Source organism: Mesitornis unicolor, unplaced genomic scaffold (assembly GCF_000695765.1).
Source record: "Mesitornis unicolor isolate BGI_N332 unplaced genomic scaffold, ASM69576v1 scaffold21178, whole genome shotgun sequence".
Lineage (NCBI taxonomy): Eukaryota > Metazoa > Chordata > Aves > Mesitornithiformes > Mesitornithidae > Mesitornis > Mesitornis unicolor.
Window position 1 is genome coordinate 9,013 of NW_010200120.1, and position 7,801 is coordinate 16,813.

The following is a 7,801-nucleotide window of genomic DNA, read 5'->3' on the forward strand; positions in this document are numbered from 1 at the left end:
GAAGCTACTTCTCCCAGCAAAGTTCTTTTGGATGAGTTTCATAATTTTAAAAGTATTTATGTAGACTTCTGATAAGAGGGTTTGAACAAAGTTGTCTTCTCAAGTGAAGTGTTGCTGTTGGTACAACATTGTTGCTAAACCCAGCTAATTGCGACTGTTCTGCAAAGCGTGGATAGGGGCTGGAAGCTCTTAAGCACATTGGTGCTGATACGTTTGTAGTGGCCTCTTTGATCTTGTTGCTTAGAAATGTTTACTTTCTTTGCTTTTGTCTGACTTTTTAAAAAAATATTTTATGTTTTCCTGCTGCCAGGATCTATTAAATGGCAGCTCTACAGCTCCCAACAAAACCTGTTGAAGTTTCTATCAAATTGTGATCTTAAGTTTGCTGTTGGTTACTGGCTATGGATGTTCTTATCTGCCCTAGAAATTTTTTTAGATGCATTCATTAGAATCTATGGAGAGTGAAAGGATTAGACTTCTCTGTTTACTTGGCTGTTTATGCCTTTGTTTTCTTTGGTTGCTTTCTAACAAGGTCAAAAAATATATTTTGCACACCCTGCAAGTAACTTTGAGCACCCATGGGCGTGTAACAGCATATAAAGCTGGAATATAAACTAAGTTTCTTTAGGGAATTACTCTATAACTATCTGTTATAAGGGATGTAAATCATTGTATCTGCATACTAATACCAATTACTAACAGAGAAAGACTTTTGATTTGGTCTGATCTGCCAGTTCTGTTTCTACCTTTTTTGTTTTAAGTAGTCAAATTTGTGTTTTCCCTTTGGAAAAATACCTGTTTACAGTTGCCTGTGCAAAACACTGGTTCCTAAACATTTGGGCTAATCTAACTGCAGACCTTTTTAAATAAAAACAAAACAATACAACAAAAAGAACCCAAACATGAAGGAATAGTGATATGGATGTTTATTTTTTTAGCATACATTTGTGGTCTGCTATGTTAAAATAATTATATAGACAAATAATTCCTGGAAATTTCATGGCAGGAGGAAAAGGAGAAGCCTCTCTAATAGCACAACATTCAGATACTTGCACCTAGATATGCTCTACATTATCTGGGACTAAGCTAAGTCTTACTGACTTAAGACTAAGTACTTACTCACTATTACTCTTCTCTGTCACCTTGGTTTCAATCACTTATGTTTTCTTGCCCCTCCAATAATAATAAATTATTAATTTAAAAGCCTGTTTGCTCAGTATGGGTGGACAAAAGGAATGAAGCTGCCATGTCCAGCTGGAGTCAAGTGCAGGTTTTCTTGCTGGGATGGCATCATCTGCACTAAGGTGACCCGAGGAGTGTTTGGGAGCAAATGAAAAGGAGGAGTGCTCTCTGCCACACCTCTGCCATTGGTAGAGGTGGTAACGATTTGCTGGAAAGGTGGTTATGTGGGTAATGGAGGGGATGCTGTGGAGCAGAGCCAGTTTTCCCTGCCTGGTGCATTTCAGCAGCTGCGCAGCTGCTTCCCTTTCTGCTGTCTGTTTGATGGAGCAGATCTGCAGCGTGTTACCTGTTAACAAACTTGCTGAAAAGCTGGGTGAGAGCCCTCAGTGTGAATTTCTCCATTGCTGACCTTTTTGCATGTGTCTATCAGATACTAATTCTAAGTCCTAAGTCAATCAAATTTCCCAAGCATTCTTTTCTTTTACTCAGCCAAGCCATAAATGCCTTAAGGCTTTTAAAATCTGCACAACTGAGTAAAGCAAAGCCTGGGAAAACAATACTCATAAAAATTAACAAAAGTGCATCCTTGGAGGTGTATTAAAAACTGCTCTTTTCTGTTATTTATATTGTAAATAGAAGTGTTCATTCTAAATGAAAATATTGACAACTGTTCTTTTTTCGGTTACATCATCTTTTTTCTGCGTGCTACAACCTGCCTTGTACTTGCAATCTGAAAAGCCCTGTGGGAGAAAAGCAAGAGTTGGCTGTAACTCTGGTAAACCTGTAAGTCTATTCATCTGACTTAGCATCCTTATCTCTTCTCTTATCTTGGTTCAGCTGAAATCTAAACACGTTTTTTCTTGGCTGGCAATCTGAAGAATTGGTGTTATTCCTAAAGATAAGTTTGAGTGTTTATTTTGAGAGAGGTGCAAAAGCAGCTGCATGCATTAAGGTACCCTCTTTCTAAGGCCTTTGTAGGAAAAGATGCAGCAAGCCCATTTTCTTATCAAATGAGATATAATATAAGCATATTTTCAAAAGCAAATTCACTTTTGTAACACTTAAAGTAGAACTTTACATCATCTCCCAGGTCAGGATGCCTGTCAAGAAAGCCAAGATCCATTCTGTGGGACAAATTAAAAATCCTGTCTGTACTGACAAATTAACCTTTTGACCAAGACTGTTGTTGGGGAACAGATGGCACATCTCTCGAATGTAGGCTCGTTTTTGCTTTTGATAAAGCACAAGTATATTTTCACACTATAATCCCACCCTCTCAATGTCTTATCCCTCTTTGATTTGCAAACTTTCTTCTAGGTGTTGCATCCCATTTTCCATTCTGAAAATAAAGTAGGTTGGAAAGAACAGCAACTTTCAGACAACTAGACTTCATTGAAACTGGATGAAGATGTGAGATTTTCAGTATTGTAAAACCTTAGAATCAGAGGAGATTTTAGATGTTTCTCTTTGTAGGAAGGGAAGGAGAAGGTTTGATAAAATAAGGACACAATTCTTGGTGTTCCTCCTAACAATGCACTTTTGGGCTCTGTAATTGTCTTGTTTTTAGGCTGGTCCTTACGCTTGCTTGGAAGTCTGCTTGCTTTGAAAAACAAGGATTATCTGTAGTCCCCAGAAGACACTGCAGGCAGAAGATGTCAGCTGGTTTTGTCCTTCTTGTCTCCTCAGCACTTTCTGGTGTTGCTTCTTCGCAGTGGGGGTGACTGTTACTGAAATCATGCTTTTGGACAGAGGAGGGCAAGGCTTAATTTCACCCCGCTTTAGGTGTCAGTCTTTTCAGCATCTGTATTTATGACTTTTAAATCCCATATGGATGCAAATCCAGGTGCTTCCCTAGATACCCGGAGCTCCACATCCTCAGCCCATTGAAGTCACGTGACCTCAGTGACATACAGTGTCAGAAGAGGGACTTTGTCCCCTGTGATCATCCATGAGTTGCAGGGGCTGCATAACAGCTTCTCTCCCCTGCCTGCACCTGCAGAGTGGAGGGGGCAGTGCGAAGGTGTGTGTGGGTGGAGGAAGAGTTTGGGCAGGGAGCGGATGAGAGAGCACAAAGGAATAGCAAGCAGAAGTCAAGCGGAGGATGCACAGGTGCTCAGCAGAGGCTGGGGGGGAGCTCTACCTGGTGAAGCTCTGCTGCAGTGATGGGTTTGACCAGCTGGGCTTTCATAAAAGGGGTTCTTGGTGGCTGGTCATCTAAATGTGCTGCTCATCACAGCTGTCACTGGTCATCGGTAGTGTTTTCTGGCTGCTTAAATCTAATGCCAACTGCTCGTGGAACCTGAGCAGAGGCAGGAAATGAAAGATCACCAGGGATGATGATAAAGGCACAGAGCACAACAGGCAACCAACATTTTTTTTTTCAGTGCTGTAAGACACATGAATTTTAAGGGAAAGCCACAGGAATGCTGTATTGCTCTTGCTTTGTCTGTATCACCAGAACATACATACTCATGTTGAAACTGCTGCTTTGCTTCAAGGGACCTCTTGGTTACTTTTTAAAAGTTTGATTTGTACTGAAAAAGGGATTAAAAATACTGTGGATTTTGAATAAGCTGCAGGGTTGAAATGTAAATGTTGCAGTGTAGTTCTTGTGGTGCCCTGTGGAGCAGCTGGGAGAAAGGTACTCATTGCATATTCTATCTCAATATGGAAACAGGAAAGCACTGTCTCAGGAAAATAAGAAAACCTGTAATTTTATTTTTTCTCTATGAAAAAGAAATATATCCTGAATGCTCCTTAGTGTCAGAAGTATCTTCCCTAGCTGAAACTGTCACTAGCTATGGGGTTATTAGGGCAGAATGAGTGATGTGTCTGTTGTGGAGTTTTTGTTTGTTTAATTTAAGCTGGGCTTCCAGAGGGTGTTGCTAAACCTGAGCGATGTGCCTTGAAGTTGCTGTTTGTGTGGAGGTTGTTGTTGCATGGTCATTTAAAGCAGTTCTCAGACCAGTGAAAAGCAATGAAAATCTTTTTCATGCAAGCAAAGAAAAATTAATGAGAGAGACAGTGTTTCTGTAGCTCAAATGGGGCACATGTAAAATGACTGCAGGCGGTTGTTTGGGCTTCTGATGTCTTATTTTCCTACTTATGTGGGATTGCTTATAAAAACAGCACAGAAATTTAGTAGCAGATATGTCCAAAATGGCCTTGGTGACTTGTTTTAAAAAGGGAAATACCTTATAAGTAGGTATTGTGAACTTGGTCTGAATACTGATTCATTTTTTGTAATCTTGGTTGTGCAAGTTCTGCAGACTCAGCAAACTGTGACAGCACCTGCTTTTTTTCCTCCTTTCCCTTGGTGTTAAACCTTTCTGAAATGTCTGTAGATAGTTTATTCTGAAATTGCATATTGTTACTCCATAATTAATTAATTGCTCAGTTTGTTTCCCTTGGAGATTCAGATGGGAGCAGGCATCATTCACAAGCAGAGAACTTCTAGGTGTGTTTATTAGAGATAGAAAAACATGTAAGTCAATATAGGAAATATAAATAGCTATGTATAGTATGTGCCCTCACTGAACAGTGGCTAATGTGTACCTGCACTCATTTTCCTCCTCCTTCAGAGAGGCAAGCAGCATCTAGAGAGGTGACTTGTCTTGCCGAGCATGTGGGGAGAATGATGCACGCCAGGGACGTTGGCTCATCTAATGACACTTAGAAAGAGAGGCCCCAGAATTCACTTTTAGGCATTGCAACTACTAGTTTCCTCCATGATTTTTCTCCCTTCTGTTCCCTTCCCCCAGTCCTCCAGCAGCCCTGTGAAAGGAGCTGTACCAACTCCTGGACCAGGACTCCAGGAGATAACTGAGCTCTCCTCTCCTGCCAAGGGAAAAACTGTAACATTATATTACTGTGGAAAAGCACACTGCAAGATACATTTTAATTAGAGTGTGTTTTGCTGCAGTGTAATTAAAGTAAGTGTAAAAAGCTCACTCTTAGTGCAGCAGTGTGTTTTTATTGTGTTTTTCTATTTCAGATTCTTATCATTGCCTTAGAGAGAAGGAAATGAGAATATGGGAGACCATAGCATTCATAATAACAGTCTGCAGTAATAATTTTTTTTGTAAAGGCTGCTTATGAGTCTGACTTGAGGCATTATCAACAGCATCTCACGCTAGAGCAATGTAATACCTCAGTTGTAGCGTTGCATGGTGCTTCAAGAAGAGCACAGGCAGGGTTGAGCTGACTGTCTTCAGGATGGAATGAAAAGCTTTCTGCTAATAAATGCAAATTAATGGGGACTTGAATGTTGAAGGAGCATTATTTTTGCAGTTGAAATAACAAACCAAAACTACCACATCTTCTGAGATTTATATAAGCAAAGTCAAAACAGTTTCAAATGTGTGACTGTTGGCTAGCCACGATTTGATTCACATTTTTTACAATGTTTTGGTATAGCAAGTCAAAATTAAATAATACACTAAGTGTCAACGATGCTAATTCTGTGCTCTCAGAAAGTCTCCCAATGACGTCTTTTTGTAGAGTTCCTTTTTCAAGGCCACTTTTTCATGAGAAACATATTTTTACTTCTTGCTCTCTTCCTTCGCACCCACATTACAGTTTTGCACAGAACAGAAGTTATGGTTCCTGATGAGGTTTCTATTTGCATATGCAGTGCTGAGGAAGATCAGAGGCTTTCATGATACCTCATATAATGATGATATCAATTTCTTACACATAACTGGTCACACTTAAGTTTCAGCTTAAGTTTGCAGCACCAGTCACTCAACATCATAAGAGATTGCTTATTTGGAACAGCTGACTCCAGAAAATGCAATGTTCAGTGGTTTGCCATGCTCCATTGTGAAAAATGCAGTATTGCTATTCCTGTCTCTCCCACCCCCATGTCTGGCTGCTTAGATTTCCTGCTCAGTTCTGCTGCTACATTAGTCCCTAAAGCTGTGCTGTAAGCCAGATCCTTGAAATTTCCACTTTGACTTTAACAGTGGCAACTTCTCTGCTGTTAGAGACAGGACGTACCCTTAAGAGAGGAAGTACTTCTTTAAGCTGGATATATATTTTCTGTTTTACACCAACTGGTATTTTTTAATGGAATATACTGGATTTAATTTTATCACAGTTATCACTCTGTGCCTTAAATTCTCTTGAGTTTCACTCCCAGAGTCCATGTCTTGAATGGAGTCAAGAGATGTAGGTCACCGTGGCCGACTGCTGCTCCCAGGTGTTTTGTGTTAGAAAGCAAATATAGCTGAGGGAGAAAGCGTGTTTCACAACCTTTGGCCCGATTCCAGAACACAGTTGTGATTGCATTAGAGGTGTTTTAGCCAGATGTCCTGCCACGTGTGTGTTCAAGTTGCAGAAAGATGTAGAATAACTTTTCTTGGCCTTTATGTGGTTAGGTGAATTAGCCAAGAGACGCATGCACTGACATGTAAAAGAGTTAGTAGTATGCTGTCCTCCTTACAGAGTCTCAGAGTTAAAGTCATGAGGCAGTTAATTCAGGATACATTCCTCCTATTCCAGCTTTGACTGATGTTACTATGAGAGCAGTCCTGTTAGTTTAGTCCCATGGTTCAAGTCTTCCTTTTGACTGCGGTGTTTGACAACTTCATTTCTTTTTCAGTGGCAGGGTAGGGCATGTTTCAAGCACATTGAAAGGGGCACAGTGATTTAGCTGTAGGGCACAAGCTAATGGTTAAATAATTTCATTGAAACTAGAGATTTAAATCTGGAAGCATAGGGAGAAAGTTAACTCAGCCCTTCATGCTTCCCGGCTAATCAACCTGGAGCTTGCATAGAAAAAGTTCATTATTTGGAACTGAATTCAACTCCATGGATCAGTGGCTTTTGCTTTTCTTGTACTTCGCATATTCTCTGCAGGTGATTTAAATGGGTAGGCTGCATTAACAGACAATCTAAAAAACACCCCAAAATAAGCTTCAGTATTTAGAGATTCTTTCAGTGGATCATGAATGGTAAACGTAAAAGTCTAAAGAGTAATAGAATCAAGTATCTTAAAGATTTTATTTCAATAAATGAAATTTAATTCAATAAACATTTTAAACTTTAATATATCTAAATATTTCAGTGTATTCATGTGTATTAATTGTTTCATAAGAAAAACAGATACCCAAATTCACTGAAACAGGGCTTTGAGCAACCTGATCTAGTGGATGGTATCCCTGCCCATGGCAGGGGGGCTGGAACTGGATGATCTTTAATGTCTCTTCCAAACCTAACCATTGGGTTGGAGGATAGGTATCTAATTTTTTTTTTAATCTAAATTTTAATTGCAAAGTTACATATCACGTATCTGTAAAAAAAATAGTTCCTTACATATACCCCTCAGAAGAAACAAATAACACAGTTGTTAGATTCAAGGTTGTTGAGTATTACTGTGAACTGTGCTAATCAATGTGTTTCAGGGTCTTTTGTGGAAAAATGGATCATGCATTGAATTTTGTCACCCAACTGCTAGGCTATATATTTCTAAATGTTTTGTGGGTGTAGGTGGCCCCTGTAGATGGAGAGGGAACTGGTGAGCTGGACTGCGTGTCCTGCTGTGCTCCAGGGAAAGTCTCCTGCTCTGCTGGAGAAACGAACAAGTTACCGCACGTGTCCTGGCTCTGGGTGGCTGCTG